Source organism: Lathamus discolor, chromosome 1, assembly GCF_037157495.1.
Source record: "Lathamus discolor isolate bLatDis1 chromosome 1, bLatDis1.hap1, whole genome shotgun sequence".
NCBI lineage: Eukaryota > Metazoa > Chordata > Aves > Psittaciformes > Psittacidae > Lathamus > Lathamus discolor.
Window position 1 is genome coordinate 64,100,341 of NC_088884.1, and position 22,835 is coordinate 64,123,175.

The 22,835-nt window shown below is 43.2% G+C and overlaps 1 protein-coding gene across 6 annotated transcripts in view; it reads left to right on the top strand.

The window, feature by feature from the left end:
- Nucleotides 1–22,835, top strand: part of SLC4A4 (solute carrier family 4 member 4) — a 203,736-nt gene that overhangs the window by 101,152 nt on the left and 79,749 nt on the right. The gene's annotated exons all lie outside the window — the stretch shown is intronic.

Consider the following 22,835-nt stretch of genomic DNA (forward strand, 5'->3'; position numbering starts at 1 on the left):
TTATAGATTGCAGAAAAAAAGTCTGGTGGATCCATTTCTTACATCTTCCAAAACTGCCACTCTCCACCAGAAGTAGACCTTGCTTTAGGCTACTTAATTCTCCCTCCATGGCTAATACTGAATGCTTTGGAAGACCATATATATCCCTCAAGTGCAACTGAATGTTATTTTGGGGTTGGGAGAGTTGGGCTTGTTCAGCCTGGAGAAGAGAAGGCTCCGGGGAGACCTTATAACAGTCTTCTAGTGCCTAAAGGGGCCTACAGGAAATCTGGAGAGGAGCTTTCGACAAGGCCATGTAGTGACAGGACAAGGGGGAATGGCTTTAAGCTGACATAGGGGACATTGAGATTGGCTATAAGGGAGAAGTTCTTCCCTGTGAGGGTGGTGAGGCCCTGGCACAGGTTGCCCAGAGAAGCTGTGGCTGCCCCATCCCTGGCAGTGTTCAAAGTCAGGTTGGATGGAGCTTGGAGCAACCTGGTCTAGTTGGAAGATGTCCCTGCCCATTGGCAGGGCCTGGAACTGTATGAGCTTTAAGGTCCCTTCCAACCTAAACCACTCTGGGATATTCTGTAAGTCTGTTATTAGTTTGACTTCTTTACATCTACAGCTAATCTGAGGTTTGTGACTTGACTTTTCAATGCTGTCCTGTGACTAATATCATAGTTTTGTCATTTGTTAACACAAACCTGTACTACTTTAAAAAGGAAGATTATTTTCTTCATCATCCCACAGCAGTTATTGCAGATTTCTAATGGCTAAAACCCCATTGATCAAAGTTCCTGTGTTGATACCTATTTTTGCCAAGGAATTTGGCACAGGAGCAAGCAGGGCAGAGAAGTGGAAGGTGTAATGCTTTGGAGAAGAACCTGTTCATTCCTGTTGTCAGAAGGGGATGTGGCTGCTTTTATCAAAGTGAAGGGCTTTGAAGATAGAAAGAACTATCAAGAGATGGAGTAATATCAATGTTCACACTTAAGGAGTTACAGAGAAGATGGCCTTCTGGGAAGGAAAAAGAACTGAGTGTTTATGGATAGGAATGCTGGATAGCACATCATCCAACAAGTGTGTAAACACTCCGTTGATACATGCTTATATTGGCTCTTGGCTTTTTGAATCCTTGGCTATGGTTATTTTATAACAACATTTGGATTGTGAGGCTGAGGTGGAGCAGAAGAGGCATCTTTATTTCTTTTCACCCATTTTCTTTCAATGGAGAAGTGCAGTATTTCCTCAGGTTACTCTGAAATTTGGAGACTTGTGAAGTTGGCTTCTTTTGCCTGAAGCCCGCTGGTCACGAGCATGTTTTGGAAATAAGTCTTTTGATTTGCTCTGAGGTTTCATCTAGACATCAGGTCTCCAGGCAAAAGCCTTGAGAGCCCTGAGGGTTTGGGGTTCTCTCTGCTCTATGTGAAGCTGGGCATGAGAGTCTGAGCAACTGCAGAAATCAATTCACCTGCTCAATGGCTTCACTCAGGACTTACTGGCATCACTTTCTTTAGGTCCTTTTTAGGTGAGAATAACATTTATTAACTGTTTTGTGCCTTTAAAATGGCAGCTGCTTCAGTCTGAGCTTCCAGCATGTGTAGCCGCCGGCCTTGCCTTTGATTATCTTCTGTAGTTTTCCATCTTTTTTGACTGTGGGGCTGTGTGGGTCAGGCTGTGGTATTTCTTGCAAGTGGTTTCCCTTGCTGCCTGTACTTGTCTGAGGTGTTTGGAAGTTGTGGTGACGCTGCACTTTTCTTTTTTTTGCAAACATTTTAACTCCCAGCTTCTAAGAAATGGCAAGACAGAAGGGTTTTGCCTGGTCAGCTTTCATTTGGACATGGCATGTGTAGGAGCTGCTCCTGTCAGTGGCTCATTTCTGCCAGATTTTGATCATTTGGATGTTAGAAAGAAGTTGTTCCCTGTGAGAATGGTGAGGCACTGGCACAGGTTGCCCAGAGAAGCTGTGGCTGCCCCATCCCTGGCAGTGTGCAAGGCCAGATTGGATGGGGCTTGGAGCAACCTGGTCTAGTGGAAGGTGTCCCTGGCTGTGGCAGGAGGTTGGAACTAGATGAGCTTTAAGTTCCCTTCCAACCCAAACCACTCTGATTTGTATGCCGCTACCACTGTAGCTTCAGGCTAAGAGAGGAGAGGCTGTAGGTACAAGTTTTAAGATGGCTTGAGACCTTTGTACAGGTGTAGGACAGTGTTAGGGGGTATTTGGTGCACTGTCAAATGCCCTTGATGTGGCAGTGGTGGTATCTATGATAGAACATCCTACCCCTAGAGATTTGTGCAAGAAGTGGTGCTGGTAGCTCCGGCCTTTCTTTCCATTGTAAACATGGGTTCTGCAGGCTGTCTATCTGCTGTGGATGTCAACATGCACCTTTGGGGAAAGTTGGAGAAGCAGTGCACCAAAGGGAGTGTCTCCAAAGGGATTTCTGTTCTCTCTGACTTTGTGACTCAGTGGGAAGAGCAATTCCATGCAGGTATCCAAAGGCTCATCTGTTGGTAAGGGAGAGGGAGGGTTTTAGTAGGGAGCAAGTAACATGTTGTTTGACAAATGGTGCCTTGGAGACAAAAGCCTACACTAGTATTTCTGGACTTGGGAAATATCACAGAAGTAAGACAACTTTTCTGTGCTTATTTAAGAGAGCTTTCTGCCTGGTCCAGGTTTTGCATTTCTTAAAAAACCCCATTTAAACACATGATGGACCTATGCCAGGGAAAGCAAGGACACTGGAGTGGCAAGTCTTCTTCCAGAACTTCTCTGAAGACAGGACTGCATTTATGATGCTTTTAAGGTGAAAGTGGTGCTCTTTCATCTGGCACACAGAGTCAGAGCTTTTCCGGGTTTTCCAGGACCTGCACTGGATTTAGCTTTAGGCACACCAAAATTGATCAGCTTTCCTTATAGACTTTCCAGGCAGTTTGCTTGCAGTTCATCTTCATACTGCTCCCATGCCCATGTGTGTGTTTGGAATAATCCATTTTCTGCTGTTAGGCAGTTGTTTGCAGAGTGCAGTTCTGGGCTTTGTTTTTTAGTTCCTTTATTTCTTTGTTGTGGTGGTAGGATTTTTTGATATCTCTGCAATCCTTTCTGGCAAGGGGAAAAAAAAGTGGTGCAGAAAAGAAAGGGAAAATATTTCCTAGAGTGTATCAACTGTGTTCTTAAGCATGGGCTGGAGGTGAGACCAGTTTTGTGGCTCATGTGTTTCCTGTGTTGGGCTGTTGAAGCCTTTAGCTCTAGTTAGGTTCATTTTGAACAGAACCGTCCCTATAAGTATGTTGCTATTGCAGTCAGTGACAGCTTCATTCTTAAGCTGATTGAGATGAGCGAGGAGAGTACTGGGGGTATTTGGCGAACCCCGGGGCCCTAGGGCCATATTTGACATGGTGAGCCAGAGAGGGTCCTTTGCATATCTGGCTGGTGATTCTGCACTGTACTCTTCCAACGCATGGAGAGTGTGGTGGAGCTCATCCAAGTCCACCTGCTGTGGTGCCTTTCTCTGTCCTGCCACTGGGGAGAGAGTGCCTGGTGAAAGCACACATAGTGAAGACAGCACTTGGTGTAGAAGACACTCTGTTGTTGGAAGCCCACGGCTTCAGAAACATAAGGTCAGTGCTTAACTTGTTGTAAAAACATTCTCCTCCACTTAGATCTGGTGTGACATTTTTCTGAGTAATGTGGGCTTGGTGTCCTTTGTTAGGAAGAGCAGACAGATTTTACATAGCAAGAGCAAGAGTAAATGTTTTGCAAGAAATATTTTGCTTCCTATCAAGGTCACGTATTTTCTTTCAGTTATGCAAAGCATGTGCTTAAATTGGGAATCCCTAGTTGATGACAGCTTTCAAATGCAGTAATCTTGGAAAAGAAATCCTTGGGGGTTATTGCTCACAATTTCCTGTCTCCCTGGGGAATGAAAAACAAATGTGTTTTGAAGACAAGCTTTTTTTTTTTTGTGTAGACCAGGTCCTCCTCTGTCTGTGAACCCGCAGTGAATTAAGCCATTCGCATCTTAGATGTGTTGTTAGCAAACCTTTGACTTCACCTCAAAATCAAGCAGAAGAACGTGGTTTGCGGTTGAGGGAGCAGGTATCTGAAAGAGCTGTCCAGTTCTCTGTGGCTTCTCAACTGCCATAGAGTTGAGAAGCACCTGGAAAGCAGCTTTTTTCTTTAGTGCATTTGGTGGGCGCTTAGCAAATAGCCGCTGGCTGTTTCTTCTGAAGTTAATTTTCTATGTGATGGGCTTGTTCTTAGGATATTCAGTAAGGCTGAGTTGTGGTGGAGTTTCTATATTGCAGCGGATGGGTGGGAGAGGGGCTGGTGTAGTCCAAGCACAGCAGTTAATGCACAGCAGTTAATGCACAGCAGATTGCTGGTAGGTTTGTTTTATTATCTCTTTTGTTTAAACTTTATTTTTCTGAGTTTGCTCCTGCATGAAATCAATTTACTAAAATCTCAGGGGAAGAAAACAGATTGATGCTGGTATGTGTTTGACTTCACATATGTTACTGCATCAGTCAAGCTTTCAAAACTCTTTGAACTCTTCCTTTAAAAACAGAAAGCAACAAATACCGTGTAACATTTCCTTCCTGCAGATGAGCATGGAGATGATACTCAAGTTCATAGCCTAGGCTGCTGAGTAGCTGCTGTAGCAAGGGTCTATCAGTCTGTTTGTGGCACCAAACTGCTGTTCTGTGCTTCCTCTGGAATAAATGAAGCCTCCAAACAAGCTCATTTCCCTTTGTCAAAGCTTCTAACTTCTTCAGCATAAGTGGTATGGCACGGTATGATGATGTCTCCTGGAAAAGTGGCTTCATCTTGCTCTTAGCTACATCCCCGGCAAGGTTTGCCCAGTGCTTTGGTGTACAGGACCAGAGGAATGAGATTTGCTCTTGCTGTGCACCCACTTGGCTTTACAGACAGCTTGGAGCACATATGTTGAACTGGGGGTCCTGGGGAGGTGGGGTATTGAATTTTCCTGAAAATCAACTGCGTACTTAAATAATTTTCTTGTTTCTTTGTAACAGTTCCATAGGCTTTAAGGCAAACTTTAAAAAATATAATAAATAAACCCCTTTTCTGTGTGTGCATTTACATTCACAAAACAAAACCATTAAAATTCTGCATTCTGAAATGGCTGAGAAGGATTCGTGTGTTTCTTGGCTTGTGTGTTACACATTCCCAGTGAATTCCTTCTCACCCTGCAGCTTCACTGCTGCCTCTCACCCGCAGACTGCTCCTTCCCTTGCTGCTTGGGATCATGTTTATTCTCTCCTGGAGCCATGAAAATGGGACTCTCTGGAGAATTTAAGTCAGTAGCCAAAGTAATTATGAGTTATTTCATCACTCTCATTTTATCAGCGAGTTTATTTTTTTCTCTGATAAACCATCGGAGCCTGGTTTGCCCTGAAAATAAAAGTAAAGAAATAATAATACTGGTGTCACAAGTGATTTGAATCAGTGGGTAGGAAACTTTAATTTAAATAATGGTTTTTAATCTGGCTATGTAGTTCTCATGATTTCCTAAGGGGAAGTTGATTCTCAGTGACTGACTTGCTGTTACCGTTTCGTACTGAACCTATTATTCCATTTTGGTAGCCACGTCACACTTAAATACTTGTTTACATTTGGTAATGTAATATACAGGTATCCAATATCTTAATTTTTGTGCATTACGAAGGAGTAACCAATGCAGCTTTTATTTACTAGAGGCAGAACACAGATGGCTAAATTCAGGCATCTCTGTGTGGGTGTCCACATGCACTATAGGCATTTATACATCACCATTATGGTCACTGAGATGCAGTTAACTTGTATAGTCAAGTCTGGGGCATGAATCGTTGAGATGAGCTTGCAAGGACTACCTTTTAGTGTAATCTTTGTCAAATTCTATGTGGATAGAAATTGAAATTCAGTTAAAAACACAGAAGAGTAAGGCTACCTTTATTTGTATTGGTGCTGTTACTTGAGGGTTTTTGTGTTCAGGTTTTTTTTCCCCAGTTGAAATCCCTTTAGGAATCAAGGGAAGCATTATCTGAGCTAATGAGCTAGCAGAGTTCCCCATCCTCCTTGGATCTCATCTTCCTTCACCTTCTTTCCAGCTCAGAATTCAGAAGAGAGAAACAACCTCTCCTGTTTTGTCACCTCCCATTTAATTTCTTTAATGAGTTGAATAATTTAATAAAGTAAACTGACAATAATATTCTTTCTGCACTACAGAAGATACCACTGTCAAAAACCAGTTCAGCACATTTCCAGAGCGTCAGTGGAGATGGTGATAGTGTTACAGTTAGCGATTCCAACTTGGATGAAGCAATTCTAGTTGCTAGTTAGTGATTCTCACTTGGATAAAGCAATTTGACTTGCTTAATCAAGTCTTTGGAATCATTGAAAGGTTTGGTTAGAAGGGACCTTAAAGCTCATCCAGTTCCAACCCCCTGCCGTGGACACCTTCCACTAGACCAGGTTGCTTCAAGCCCCATCTAACCTGGCCTTAAACACTTCCATGAACACGTACTTTCGGCTCTTTAGTCTTATTAATTTTCATGTTCTTGGTATATTACAGTACAGTTTGGGTCTTAATTTCTTTGTTAGTTTGTTAACCACCTATACAATAAAATACAACACTAGAACAGTTTCTTAACTCTTTTCTTACAGTTGTGCAATAGCATGTAGACAGCTTAAATGGAGACTCTAAAGTCCTTGCTTGTGTCTTTGCCAAAACGTAATCATTAGGACTCAATTTTGTATTTACCTTGAGCTCACATTTCTTCTGGGGAAGAGAAGGAGGAAGGAAAGCAGGGTAAATTTCTGTTTTAAATTCTAGAAAAGGTTTCAGAGAACCTAACAAAAGAAAATGTCTCGTGCTCCTAGAAATCTAGAGACTAGATCCCACCTGTATTTTCCATCAGACACTTGGAATTAAAACATTTGGCTGTGTCTGTAATTTGTCCAGACTACCAGAAAGTTTAAGCTTTGTGAAAGCCTGCTTGGATGTGTGCGGTAGAAGGGCCTTGGAATTTCATAGCTGACGCCTGTCAGGTCTTTTGGTCTTCCCCAGGAGCAGTTCAGCCTGCATTCAAAGTCCTGATCCGTGTTAGGGACTCGCCTCAGCCTTTCCTGCCTCCAGCCTGAGTACAAGGAACAGCAATTGAATGAAATTTGTGCTGGACATAGGACAACCACACCATTGTGATCTTCTTGCACATCACTGGGGTACAAAGGGGAAAGTAATGAACAAAGGAATAAAGTAGAATGAGGTTTTGGCTGGTCAGAAGAGGGCAGTCCTGAAACTTGGCCTGACTTGGCTGTGTCTGTGCAGTTGTGGTGCTCTTAGGAGACCTGTGAGGGAAGCCTGTTGTCTTTCCCATACACAGACATCCTCAGAAGGTTGCACAGTGATGGGATCAGATGGAATTAGCATGAGCTGCTCCCAGGGAAATTCCATGAAAAAATGGGTATGAAAAAAGTATTCTTCAGCATGCAAGCAAACATGGGAAGGAGAAGTGGCACAATTTCTGTTGCTGGGAATATTCAAGATTTGGCTTGATGGGGCCTTGAGTACCGGATTGAAGGCCTTGCTTTCCCCACCAGATTGGTGCAGATGACTTCCAGAGGTTTCTTCCAGTCTGGGCTTGTCCATAATTCTGTGGTCTGCAGGTGAGAATCTGCAAGAGGAATATTTGACTAGTGATTTATGGCAGAGATGCTGTTGCTGTGAGTACTGAAAACTGTTTCCTAGTTGGTGGTATCTGTGGTGTGTTAAATGGTTTTCTTTTTCACTGGCAAGATCTTAGTCTCTTCATTTGGTGCTAGAGGGAGGTTTCAGTGAAATGTGTGTTTTCCCTTCAGTCTCCCATTGTATTGCTGTACAATGGATTGGGTTCAGAGGTGCAAATGTCTTAATTTCTGGGTGTCTGCTTTGTCACAAAGTGTAATTATTTCCTATTTAGAAATTCTTTTGTGCAGTCAAGTGTGTATAGATAGTCTAGTTGTACTACTTGATTAATTTTAAAGGGTTGAGTTTTAGTATCTCTGGCATTTTTCCAAGGGTAATAATAGAATTTCTAGCAAGGGGGAATTTTCAAACACTTGGCTTTTTGAAATTTGGGCAAAAAGAGGAGCTTTTGATTGCGAAGGTAATCCTGCAAGTCTCCTGGATCATCACACAACATGACAATTTGCTAGCTGAGGAGCTGTCCTTCTGCACAGGGGCAGATTTGCCTTTGTCCAGCCTGGGCAGTTTTGTTGCTTGAACCAAACCAGCCAAGGAATTGCCCTTATTTGTAGGAGCAAACTGTTTACATGAATGTAATGTATCCTATGTACAAGGGGCATCAGTGGAAACTTGTAGAAAGCAATTTTGGGAAAGCTTTTAGCTTCCCAGCAGCCCCAGTTTTGTAGCTGAAACGGCCCATCAGCAAGCCCATCTGTACTTAAGTAGCAGGTCTTGGGAACTGTATTGCCTGTGGTTGTGTGGTGCTTTGAATTAATAGTGAGAATTCATTCCTGACCTGGCTGTGACCTAAGGGGTCTGTGTGGAACTCAGCCTTCTAGAACACATCCATCACTTGCTCTTGCAGAAGTGTCCTTCCCTTGGTGTTTTCCAGGAGAGTGTGCAGGTCTGACCTTGCTGAGGGAACAAGCAGTGTGGGAAGTGTCAGCAGCAGTGTCAGCCTGGGCAGGAGGCAGTTGCCTGGGTGCTTCCAGGTACCATGTCATTTCCATGTCAAGAGAATAGGTGGACATCGTCTCTTAATGGCATCATTTCCCTTCAGGTCTTTGGCTGTCATAGGTATTACCTGTCTGAATAATGAGTGCTTTATCGTCATTATTCCAGCTTCTCCCTCTATCACTATCTCAGATCTGAAGCTTCTGCACCTGCTATTCCAGTAGATTCCCTTTGGAAAGGCCTTTATAGCCTATTGTCATAGAATCATAGAATTGTTAGAGTTGGAAGGGATCTTAAAGCTCATCTAGTCCAACCCCCTGCCAAGGGCAGAAACACCTTCCACTAGACCAAGTTGCTCCAAGCCCATTATGGAAAACGTCGTATCATTTTAGGGTCCTTTTCAACTAGGAGTAACTTGGTAAGCACAACCTGCCTATTGCCATTTAGCCAAGAGCTCTGTTCAGTGCTGCCTTAGCTTATCTTGTGCCTTGTTGGACTCCTGTGGGAAGCTGGCATGCAGGGAGAGCATACATCTGGGTGACGGTAACTGGGTGGTTGAGTAGTTCAGTGTGTCTTTGGCCTTCGTGTTGTTTTCTTCTCTGTCACTGCAGATATAATGTTATTAATCCCCCAAGTCTAAACCTGTGACTCCCTGGAGGACCTGAAGCCTTTTGTTGATTTTGATTCTCAGCCTTATTATAGACAAATTAACGTACAAGAGTGACAGCACGCCAACGAGAGATGAGAAGAAAATGAGTAATTAACATATATTGGGTATTACTGATTGCTTTTATGATTATCTGGATTTTAAGGTATTAGCTGGAAAAATAACTCCTAATCCCTTATTAAAGATAAAAGGCAAGTCATTAAAAGTAGAAGGTTGTTTTCAGGCCTGAGAAGCACTGGAAATATGTCTTGGCTCTGGCACTGAACTAACCTTGAAAGCCTGTAATTCCAAGTTACTCAGCTTAGTTGTTCTCCTCGGCAAGGGAATTTCTGCAGTTTCCCATGTGCTGGGAGGTGGAGGGGGATGCAAGACAAAGCGACCCTTGTCATACCAACTGTGTGCTTGGCACTGGGACAGGGTCCTTTGAATATCAGTATTAACCAAGCCCTGCCCAGCTGCCAGGCTGTGAACTTTCAACAGCGCAGCCCAAGGTCACTCAATGGCAAAGGGTGGTTCCTAACGTCAACGTTTCTGTTGGGGGCACATCTCCTGTATGAAGGTCCCATCACCCTGTCTTCTTTCTACGTTTCCAACAGCACTGCCTGCCCTGACCGTTCGGGCCATCAAACTGGCCTTGTGGCCATCACAGAATGACAGAATTGTTAGGGTTGGAAGGGACCTCTGAAGACCTTGTGTGACCAAGGTCAGCCCTTGGCATTTCCAAAAGTTAGTTAGCAGAGAGGGTTCTGAAAAGAAAAAAAATCTTTTTGAAGTATTTAATAACTCTGTTCAGGTATATAATGGCTCCAGTCAAGGTCACTTCAGTTCAGAATAAGAATGTCCATGCTAGAAACATACACAGTTAGTAATAGCTCCATCTTACTAAAAGGCAAAGAAGTTGGAGTTGGAGCACCTGGTGTGAAGAAGCCATGGGAATGCTTTGCATGAAAAAGACAGCATACAAGTTTTTGAATTAGATGGCTTTTTTTTTCAAGTGCTTCTAATACAGAGTTGGCTTTTTGTTATGTTAGTTTCTGATCTCAACTTGCAGACTGTAATGCCAAGCAGATTGTTAAAACCAGCATGAGGTTTCCATTTTCTCTTCATTACTAGAAGTTGTTCTGAAAACCTGGCAAAGTGCTCACATTTGGGTGCAGATGTGATAACCAAAGTGGAGATTAGTGATACATTAGCTATAGTTTAGTATTAGAATAGCATAAATCAGGTTGGAGGGCACCTATGGAGGTCATTTGGTCCAAACACCCAAAAGCAGGGATAGCTGTGTAATTAAGTTATTAATGTTGGTTTTTAAGTTATGATGTTGTGTCCAAAGCACTTTTTCATTAGATAGAAGTGCAGGTGGAATAGAGCCATAAGGAAGTACACCAATTTCATCTTTTTCTCTTCAATCATTATGATCTTTTTGGATGCATCTGGGCTGACAGTGCTTGGAACAGGAAATACTTGCATGTCCTGGGGCTCTCTTTTTAGCACAGGTGGTATAAAGTTATCCGTGCCATAATAGTGTGCTGCGATGTGGTCTGGGTGCACTCTAATCAAGAAACTTGGAAATGTGGGTGCTTGACTTTGGTTATGTAGGGAAACATCTTTCTGGATCCTCCTTGTATTCCTTGTTCTACCCATTTTGTCTAGTTTGTGTTTAAAAATGTTGATCTTCCCTGTTAATATTCTTTATGCTGAGCCCAATGAATTGCATCTTCTCTCTCTCTCTCTCTCTCTTCTCTTACGGTTTCATCATTAGCTCACATGCACACTGAAGTCACTAAATGACTCCTGTTGTATCCTTCTTCTCAACAGGTAGAACAGAAAAGACGACATAATCCTGTAAAACACACCATTAGCTTTGGGCTAAACAGGGGGTTGACCATTAGGAAGGTCAGTGAATCTGCAAAAAACCCCCTCATGCATTTTGCTAATTACCAGCAGCCATTCTGTGCAGTCCAAGCCATCCTCAAACTGACCTCCTACTTGTTTTTCCCTCCCGATTGTCTAATAATTAACAAGCTACTTAATGCACGACAAAAGACCAATTAACCCCAAAGCATTTAATGAGCTACATGTAAATTAGTTATAAAATGTTGATGTAAATGTTAAATGTTAGGCAATTACATAACCCAATAATTGCTAAAGTTGCATTTAGGAGTTTAAAAGAAAGAAATAAAAATCTGCCTAAGTAGCACTTTGGTTCTGAGAACTCTGCTATAATGGTTTTGTTTTTAACTACAGCACCCCTGGTCTGAGTAGGTCCAAACAGGCTGTGGCAGCTCAGAATGTCTGTGTTCTTAGTAGGGGAAGAAAAATAAAGTCATGCTAACCTTGTGAACTTTTTGTAACCACAATGAGGTTCACCAGTGGTAGAAAACCTCTAAAGGAGTCTAGAAAGAAATGGAAATCAGATAAAACAATTTCTTTCCACTGCGGTAGGTGGTATCTCGTTGTTCAACTAGTTGGGTACCAATTCATGGGCGTTTCATGAATTGATTATTGTTTTCTTTGCTGTATGAAATGTCCCAGGCCTCACTAAAACCTCAAGGTTGCACAGGGTCTTGTGAGGTGTGAGCACAAGGGCTCTTGGCCACTTAGTAGTGTTGAGTTAATCTCCATCTCTTCTTCCTCTTTCTGCAGACACCTTCATGCCTCAGCTACCTCACACATTAACCTTTGAAAATCATTAGATTTTCAACTTAAGTTTTCAGACATTAAGTTTTTGACTTCCCACCCACCTCTGCAGTGAAGTTTCACACGAAGCAGCTGCTTTGCTTTTCTACAAACTCTTTAATCCCCATAATTGGCAGTCTCGCTATGAGGTGGTCCAGTTCACCTCTAGGTTCTCAAGCCTCCTGCTGCTAATGTTCTTACAGCATTCATTTTCCTTGTATGTCTTCCGTACTTACTCGCCAGGATTTGGTCAAATCTTCCTTATGTTTCAAGGTTTTGAAACTTAAGCTTGTGTTGGACTAAAATGACAAACTTAGGCTTGTGTTGGACTAAGATGTTCCTAAGTGGTACAGTGGAGTGGGGCTTTGCCTCCTTATTCAGTATATTTGTGCTTCCTGAGTGCTTTTGAGCTTCTCTGTTGTTTCAGTAACTATAGATCTCTTCATGGCTTACTTTGCATTCCATCTACAGTCTCCAAATGCGTCTCTAGACACCAAATTTCTCATTTTTCAGTGAAAAAAAGAAAGTAGGTTTGTTTGTACTAGCTTGCTTCCTTCCTCAGTTTTGGCAGTCTCATTTTCCAGAGTATATTGATCTTAATTACAGTAGAGTCATTAGTGAAAGCTAGCCTATGCTTCATTTTACTCTATAAATACGCTGGATAATGGTCTGTTATTTTCCTGCAGATGATTTTACTTGCATAAATCCTAGTTGGGTTTCATTTCCAGGAGTGGAAATATTTTATACTTATATTTAGTTGACAGACTTACTGAAATTTGCTAAAAGCAGTAAAGCTACTTTCCAGTTTAGGTGAGCCCTTACCAAATCCACTGAAGCTATTGCCTTGCCTGAGTCAATTTTCATTCTTGTACTTTGGAGTCTGATGAGAAAAGCTCTTTCCTCTTCAGTGCGGTAGATGCCAAGGTCAACCATGAAGCCTGGCCAGTTGACTTGGAGCCAGGGAAGGGTATATATTGCTAGCTCATTGCTTCTCATGAGCATTTGTCATAGAATCACAGAAGGGTTTGGGTGGGAAAGGACCTCAAAGCCCGTCCGGTTCGAACCCCATTGCCATGGGCAGGGACATTTTCCACTAGACCAGGTTGCTTCAAGCCCTGACCAGCCTGGCTTTGAACACTGCCAGGGATGGGGCATTCAGAAATTTCATTGCCCTTCTCTTGGTTTTGTTTTTATTTTTATAAACTTCTTTTATCTCAGCTTCTTTTCCTTTCTCCAGTATTTACTTCTGCTGTTGACCTTGGGCGACATGGTCTAGTGTGAGGCATCCCTGCCCATGGCAGGGGGTTGGAACTAGATGATCTTAAGGTCCTTTCCAACCCTAACTATTCTATGATTCGATTCTTCATTGGCTAAAATGCCTGCTGTGTGGTGCCCTGACAGTTCAGCTCCCTTCCCTTGCTAACGAGAGATAATCTGCCATTTGGGAGCTTATATTAGACATTTCAAAATATGGACCTTTGTGGACCTCCTGTCATCAGGATCTAACTGTGCAACCTTCCACATCCATGGTGTGAGGGATATTGAGCAGCTGATTTTTCTTACATGGAGGGGTGGGTTTGCAGGCTCATGTAGGAGGTAGGGGTGAGTCTGTGAAGCTACAAGTAAAAAGGAGGCAGAAGCTTGAACTCTGCTTGCTGTTGCAAGGGGAAACGGGTGAAGAGAGAGAGCTGTAGAAATGTCACCAGGCTTTTGAGAGAGAAAAGTTGAATCAGGAGTTTCTTTCTGGGAAGCCAGTTGGAAGGAGTGTGCTGCTGGCAGCCTGGAGCTGCTCTGAGCCTGAAGTTAATGGTGGTTAATTTTTAAAGGCAGGAACCAAACTGGTTATTGTGCCTGGATCTCAATAGGGTCTTTCTGCTACTGAAATGTCACTGCAAGAGCCCTGTTCTGAATTGTTTTGACTCAGAGAGAAAAAGAAAATGCCCTTACAGAAGTGATTTATCCACCAAAAGCTTTGCTTTGCCACACTGCTAACAGACAGTGACAATTTCATCAGGATGATTGTAACGTGTCCAGGGATGCCAAGTGAGGGAAGTGCTGAGGATGGGCTTTTTTCAGGATGTAAAAGATGGACTAAAAGCACGGGTCTGAAAGGATGGATCTACTTCGTCAAACCTGCTTTGCTGCAGCAGAGAAGTGTGAGGCAAAGGGAGAGGAAAACCAACATCCACACATGAAAGTAATGAGTTTTGTAACTTGCCTGTCAGGCTAAGTCCTGCTGCTCTCCCAGTCAAAGGAGGCATTGTCTGGGTTCTCACTGGCTCTGCAGCAGTTTAGATAAGCGCCTGTTAACCTTTGGGAGCCAAAAAGGCTGTTTGTCACTGAATGAGGCTTTTCAGAAGGTGATGGGAAAAAAGGAAAAGCTGGGCTTTTTCAAAGCATCTCATAGGAGGCTGGCACCTTACTCATGCTAATACTCAAGGTGAGGTGGCCTTCTGAGCACTGAGTGGGTTTTGGCTACTGAATTCACATGTTAATGCGTGTAGCATGGAGGTGTGTACATCAGAACAGCCAGCACATATCCCTCACCTCCACCTTATGGAGAAAGGGAGCACCTTCCACAACCACCACCAACTGTGGGGAAGACTGTTTGTAGTTATATCAGCAATAGACACCTCTTCATGCTGCTTTTTATCTTCATTTACCCTGTGTGGACCACTCGGCAACCCAAGAAGGAGAGCTCTATTTGTTGCTACTCAAAACGATGCCTAGTAACAAACATTACCTTTGGGTAAGTAAAAAGAAGATAACATTATGATGCTGGAGTATTTTTCAGCCTTGAAAATGAGATTCACCTTGATAGGACTTCTCTTGTCAGCTGTTCTGCCAGGTTTGCGACCCAGCTTTGGTCTCTGACCCCTGACACTTTTTGTCCTGCCGCTTACACCTCTTCCGAGTGAAACCACTCAGATGGGACCCAGCCATGGATAACCAGTTTTGTAAATAATAGTTCTGTGTGCAAGGCAGTGCAGAAATCACACCTCGTTTGTTTAGCTCTCCCCCCATCTTTTCCCCCATGCTAATTTGTGCTTTTGAGCCTCGCAGTTGATGAGAGCCTGTGGCATCGCCCTCTGATGTGGAGTTTGAAGGTGATCATGGAGGAATAGCCACCTGCAGAACTCAGTGCATGTATTTTGCTCTCAGACACCAGTTCGTCTCCTGCAATGATTGTACAGAATAATAATGTGCTTTCCTCTCCACCCCTGAAGTGGACGAGGTATTTGGCAGTGTTTAAAACAGAGGGGGCAATATGAAAAGAATTGGAAGCAAAAAGTGTTGGATGCCAGAGACATTCAGTGCTCCTTGAAACACTGCCTGGCAACAGGGACGGGCTCCGTTTCATCCGGAGACGCTGGCTGAAAAGCTCATGGGACAAAGGGCTCTGCCGGCACACACTGAAGCTGCAGGAAGCAATAGTGAAAATCCCCGCACGCTTGCACTTGGCTTCCTGCCTCTGCGGGTTGGTTCCCTTCTGTCAAGAAGACAACTTGGAGAAGTGCTGAAATGGTCAGAGCTGATGTGGAGATTGATTGAATAGGACAAATAGACAATGATGAAACCTTGCTTGTGGGAAGAGCTTAATAGGCATAAAATTCTCTATTGCAGCCAGAGGGCTGGTTTTAAAGGGCAGGGAGGGAGAGGAAGTTTCTTCTTGTCACTGTGTGGAAACTTGAATTCAGAAGAGCCTGGAGCTGTTGTAGCTGTGTCCTTAAAAATGTCATTGTACTCTCACCATTGCCTAAAAAAGGGGGCACAGGTGAATGGTCAGGGGTAAACTGAATTAATAGTTTGGCAGGGGGGCTGGTAGCTGATGCAAGGAAATGACAATATTTATTTGGGGACAACATCACATCAGAACAGCTTTAAAATTTCCTTTGAGTGAGCTGTGTTACAGTGGAAAAGAAAACGCTATCTTTATTTGCTCACCAGAGGAACGAGAGGTTTCTCTTTAATAAAGAGAAAGCTCTTTATTAAAGTATTTTTGGCAACTTCTCAGTAACAGCTCCTTAAAAATGTGCTGCTATAGCAGTTTCCCACAACATGAAGTGAGATGAATGACCTCCAGAACTAGTCAAAAAATAGCCTTGTTACCCATATTTTGTAATGAATTGCTTGTTATGTGGTTTAAATCATGCCAGGGCTTATAAACAGTGTGGTTTCTTACAGAGCACAGCCTATGGTACAGAATCATGGTTTAGTCCTTTAGTAAAAATGAGGGTCAGAGTCATCATTGCCTTCGATGGGATTAAAAATGGCACTTGGTGAATCTAGACAATTAAAACAAAGTGATGGAGAAAGGGACATTTCCCAGTTTTCTAGCAGGTTGGAAGCTAGGCACTGCTGCTGAACATCTAGCTATGGCACACCCACGACAAATTGCATGGTCCATGTACAGCCAATTCCACCCCCTTGAAACCAGTGCCTTGCATGGATTTGAGGAGGCAGAGGCTCAGGTTGTTAATATATTAAATATTTATGTTATGACTGACTGACATTTTCATTAGATGATGCTTGTTTTGTTTAAAAGGTTGCCAGATATGGTCCACATTGCACACCATGTCCATGTGAGCTGTCTGCTATAGATGAGAGATTTTTGGAAGAAGTCTTTTTTCTGTTCCTGTATCTCCAAGGGATGTTTCAGTGATGATAATAATGATGACAGTTAACAATGCCCCATCCCTGGCAGTGTTCAAGGCCAGGTTGGACTGGGCTTGGACCAACCTGGTCTAGTGGAAGGTGCCCCTGCTCATGGCAGGGGGGTTGGAACTGAATGAACTTTAAGGTCCCTTTCAACCCAAATTAGTCTGTGATTCTGTGAATAAAATATGTGTAGACAAAACTTCTGTACGTGATCCCAACAGCACAGAAGGAGCTGGGAACACTCAGCAAATTGTTACGTAAAAGCTGCCATTCCTCTGGCACTCAAGAGAATGTTATTAGTAAGCATTTGTCTAATACTGAAGATCTTTTGCAGATCAAAGACTTAATATATGCCACATGCTGCAGAGGAGCTTAGAGCAGGACGTGTACAATCATGCAGTACAATAGTCCAGCAAAAAATGAATTATTAGGAGGCAGTCAGTGCTATTTATTATGTGCTGCAAATGATCATGGTCCAGGGATGGGGGCTATTTACTTCAAAATGGATCAAGCAGTTTGAACAGCATTTGCTGCTTTTGTAGTTGTGGAAGAAGTGGCCCAGGATGGGATCTGGGTAGTGTAGTGAGTGTTCCCTGCAGGCTGCCAAGCTCTGCCTGTGGACAAGTCTAATCTGCCTTACACCGACGCCAGCACCGGCGCAGGGTTAGGAAGTAATGGGGTTTCTCTACAAGAAACCCAATCAGAAGAGAGAGCAATTAGCTGGAGAGTTGATGACCCAGAGGTGGGTTCCGAGGGGCCCGATGGGTGGTCACTCACTGGTGATTTCAGGTCCAACCATTTCTATGAAGCTGATGCGACTTGGAAGTCTTGGTGCAGTTGTCTTAATTAGTGGCGTTCAAGGATACTTGCACTAGGTAGAGCACTTAGGGCTTCAGAAAATCAGTTCTCACCTGGCTTGTTCTGCAGAAACTGGTATTGCCTAATTTGACCATGGTCTCTTCCATAAAGGGAACAACTACCTGTGAAGATGCAAGTATAGCATGGAGGGTCTGTGCCACACTCTAAAGGGAGCACTGCTCCTGAAATACTGCATAGTATTTCTAGTACACTGAGAGGGCATCCTTTGCCTTACCGTGTGGGCTTGGCTTTGTGTGTCAGATCATAGAATCACAGACTGGTTTGGTGTGGAAGGGACCTTAAAGCTCATCCGTTTCCAATCCGCTGCCATGGGCAGGGACACCTTCTTCTTCCCCCATCCACCCTGGCCTTGAACACTGTAAGGGATGGGGCAGCCATCATCATCATGTAGATGCCCTCCGTGAACAGGTGAAGATGTCCAAGATGGTGATTTTTAGTGACTCCTAGTTTGAGGTATGATTCCCTTTGGGTTAGTCTTTCAAGAAAGCTGGTAAAACTGTGAGCCATAAAAGACTTCCCTGCATGTTCTTATACCTCCTCATCAAAATCAAGATAGGGTGAATTCTGGTCTTATCAGCAATATGCAGTCAGCACTGGAGCAGGTTTCTGCTGCTTCTGATGACAGGCCTGTTGTGAAAGGGTACCAGGGCTTGTCTGTGCAAGAAGAGTTAGGAAAATGAATGGCAGTTGATAAAGCTATAAATCAAGGGAATTGATTAAAATGCATAAGGTTTTGTATTGATATTAACACACAATTTAAATTGTTTTGGGTAATGGAGTAATTTTGGAACTCAAGTCAGCTAAACTAGAAAGAAAATGGCTTGAAACTGGATAAAAGTGTTTCACTTAACTAGCTCACTCTGACGCTGGGTGAATTTGAACCAAGTTTGGGCTGAGTGAGGGCACCCCCAGAAATTAATAGCAGTATAATCATGTCCTATTTCACTAAGTGTTATATGGAAAGCACGTTTGACAAATAACCTTCCTTGATAATGTCACCACAGGCTTTGTGAAAGGACTTACAGCAGGTCCCTAGAGGGTTTGTAGCTGCCAAAGTACTTCAAAGTAGTGGAGAACTTCATGTTAGATACTCTCTTTGGCCTTGCGTGGAGGGAGCATTTGACAGAGTTGTTGGTACCAGGCGTGTTTAAAAGTGTCCCTGGTGAAAAAATTGGAGGAAAACAGTGTTGGCTGATTGGGGAAGAGGCTGTTTTACCTATACATCAACACAAAAGAGTTGTATTGATGTGCAGGTCATCCCAAGGCAGTACTGTATGCCTTGACAGCAAGGCACTAACCATCTTCCACCCGTGACAAGTGAGGCACTTGTAACTTCCCACTGCAGCAGGAGGTGACTTTAGGATACTCGGGGAGTGACATGGGGATGGGAAGTTCAGCCATGGCTGACTTGAAGTGTCATGCCAGAATGTGTCTGCATCTATTTCTGAGATCCCTGAGACTTTTTGCTGCTGATGGAGATGGATTTTTGCCTTTGGGAACCCAAGGGTGTGCATTGTACTCATAATTGGCCTGAACTGAACTAGGAGAAATTGCTGATGTGTTCCTTCTCTCCTGCAAGTGATGTATTTTATAAGCTGCCTCATGGACCACTTGCGACTGAACATAAGAACAGGAAAGGGAAAAAGGGGGGAGGTAAGAGGTGTCGCTTATGGACAGCAGTGCATCTGTTTACATGTTTGCCATGTGCAATTAATACCATAATTCCTCTCCCATTCAGAGGAAAAATCTAATCCCAGTCATCTAAATCCATGGATTAACATTTTCTCTGCTACATATGTCTGTTGATCAGCAGGTCACTTCTCGAATGTGATAGCAAGGAATACAATATTAAAAAGACTTAGCAGCAGCCGTTCCTGTCGTTAACAATGCTGGTTCCAGCAGCTCCTAAACTGGGCAGATTGAGTAGAGGTGATGGTCAAGGCTGGGAGATTGGTGCTCAAAGGTCGGGCAGGGGGAGGTCTGTGGAGTTCAACCCCCAGGTTAATTGCTCTATGGTTCCTAAGCCTGATAGTGAGCTGTCGGCCCTGCACTGAGCACATAGTGTTCGCTCTGGAGATTAGGATGAAAATATGTTCTTGCTAAAGAGAGTGCATAAACAACCTATGAACGGCCCATTAACCTACAGAGTTGCAATAAAGAACATGTGGCAAAGCAAGCCAGAGGAGACCTGTGACCCAGCAAATGCCTTAATTGGATTTTGAACCTTATCATCTGCGCTAAATGCAGCTAATAGGAAATTAGCAAAAAAAAAAAAAAAAAAAAAAAAAAGAAGAGAAGAGAAGAAAGGCAGGGTAATGTATGATGTGTGTCTAGGTTTGGTGGGAGCATTTCTGCAGTTCCTCTTGTGATGCAGTTCAGTGATCATAGTGTTGCAGGTGGTTGTGGAATTACAGAACTATAGAAATCACAGGATGGTTTGAGTTGGAAAGGACCGTAAGGATCATTTAGTTCCAAATCCCTGCTATGGGCAGGGACACCTTCCACTAGATCAGGTTGTTCCAAACCCTATCCAGTCAGACCTTGAACACTTTCAGGTATGGAGCGTTCATGACTTCCATGGGCAGCCTGTGCCAGTGCCTCACCACCCTCACAGTAACAAATTTCTTCCTTATATCTAACCTGAATCTCCCCTCTGTCAGATTGAACCCATTACCCCATGTCCTATCACTACAGTCCCTGATGATGAGTCCTCTTCAGCATCCTGTTATTATGATTATCATATGATAATATGAATTATCATATTATGAGATTGACTATCAGAGTTGCACTCCCATGTGAGAAAACCTCTTCAAAATGACTGAAAAGAGATAATTTTCCTGTCGGCTGCAGCCAGTGAGCTATGCAGTCACTTGCCTTATCATTCAATCCACGTACCAGCCACTTGCTGTGCTCCATATGGCTATTTGAAGTGATAGGATGTAAATTTATGTTACTGCTTTCCTAGCTGTGATATTTAAATTCAGTTCAGAATATAAGAGTATGTTGAGAGTTATTAGTGCAGACTGAGGGGAAAGGTGATGGAACATGCCCATTATGCGTACTCTACCAGCAGGTCTTGCTCTTCATGTGGAGGATGGCAGCAGAGTTCAGATGCCATCAGCCATCAGCTGTAGTCATCCATCTTAAATTCCCCAGGCCCTTTCCACTGCTGTGAATCCACCAGATGGCTGAAGAGGGCAACCACTTGATGGTGGTGGTCTTCAGCTGAATTCAAATTTAAGGGAAATCAAACCTTTTCTCCTTCCACTCGGGTTAGATGGTTCAGCACAGACTTCAGGCACCAGCAGTTGGTTGGGGTTACCTGTGTAAAGATGATCTCAAATGCTAATTGCATTTTCAGAATAGGATAATTGTAATTATTTAGACTAATATTTGTTTTAACCATGTTTTGGATGCAGGTTTTTAGTCCAGATTTCTTTTATAATTGCAAGGACAGTTTTCATGCATAGGGTTATGTGTTTGCAGATCTATTTTGGGAGTGTTGCGCAAAGTGCATCTGTTACATCCAGGCCAGATAACCAAATACTCATGCACCTCAGAGATTCTGAGCAATATATTTGGAAAAAAAAGAAATCTGTAAGAGCTAGTGGTTATATAGAATCATAGAATAGTTAGGGTTGAAAAAGACCTTAAGATCATCTAGGTCCAACCCCCTGCCATGGGCAGGGACACCTCACACTAAACCATGCCACCCAAGACCTCATCCAGCCTGACCTTGAACACTGCCAGGGATGGAGCATTCACAGTCTCCCTGGGCAGTATATATATCGTATATATATTATAGTATACATAAGGATATAATCTTGTGAGGTTGTAAGTAAATATATAAGTGTATATATAAGAGAAGGTTAATGTCTAATTTTCTATGGCTGGATGTCCATAAATTCAGTTTAGCAATGTTTTTCTCTCGTGTTAGGAGCACATTAAAAGCAAGCTTTTCTTTTTTTTTTTTTGTGGGAAGTGATGGGTTTTCTCAAAGGAAGGACTGATGGGAAGTAGACAAAGGGGAATGTTACTGGATGGTGGGGGATGTGTGGCTTACACGCTGTTGTGGCAGAGGCACAGACCACTTGGTTGGTGTTGGAAAGCTGCTGTAGCACATTTTCTGAGACAGTTGTGGTTAAGGTAACCATGATGAAGAAAAGGAGCCCTTGAAATTATGAGCTTGGGCAGGAAGTGGTGGGATATGCTCACCAGGATGTACATGTAGACCAGCAATGGTATGAGGTCCCTCAGTGGCTTGCAGCTGTGCATACATGATGGTAGTGTTGGAAAACACAGATGGATACAACTAGCTGGCAGGTAGGGAGGCTGGACTGCTGTGCTCTGTCCTAAGGGGCAGTCAGAGCTTTCAGAGATTTTCTTAATGGGATCTGTGATGAAAGACAATGCTGCTGAGGACTTTATGACAGGGGAAAGGAGGAGCTTGTGAATGTTCCTGCTCCTGTTGAAGTGCAAGAAGGAAATTACTTTCAGCCCATTTAGCAGGACATGCAGTACTCTGAGGACCTGCTCATTGGTTGCCTTCTCTGGTGGTGGGTTGTGATGTTAAAGAAGGGACACGTGGCTCCTCTATAAACATTTAAAGCCAAAAGACTGGTGGGTGCTCAGGTGCCCAACAACTTGTACTCTGGATACCATCCCTGGAGGTGTTCAAGGCCAGGTTGGATGGGGCTTGGAGCAACCTGGTCTAATGGAAGGTGTTCCTGCTCTTGGCAGAGGGTTGAAACTAGATGAGGTTTAAGGTCCCTTCCAACCTCAACCAGTCTGTGATCCTGGCCTGAGTGCCACAGTGGTTTTCAGATGTGTGGCTTTGTGTGTTGTTATCCCTTCAACCTGAGCTGCAGAGCCAGCATGGGGCAAGTTCTTGGATCCGCAGGGAACTACAAGGGCACTTATGACTGCAAACAGACTTACAGTAGAAATGTGGTTTATATTATGAAAGCATCATCACCCTAACTGGTGAAGAACTGCATTTGCATCAAGCTTTGCTGAATAACTTAAGAGGAAAGCTATGACAGTTTCTTAAAAAAATCCAAAAGTGGAGGAAAGGGCATGTTTCTTACCGGTTCCTTTCTTCACATTACAAATTGAGACTGTGTTTACCCTGGAAAAATCAATAGTGATTGGACACCTGGTGTCATTAATTATTTTGCAAGAGACAGGCAGCTGATCTTTTAAAAAGAAAGGAGTTTTTAGCAGAACTGTTCAAAGTTCATAGTCTGCTGTTTAACTCTAATGCTAATAAACATTCAGCCTAAAGGATGTCT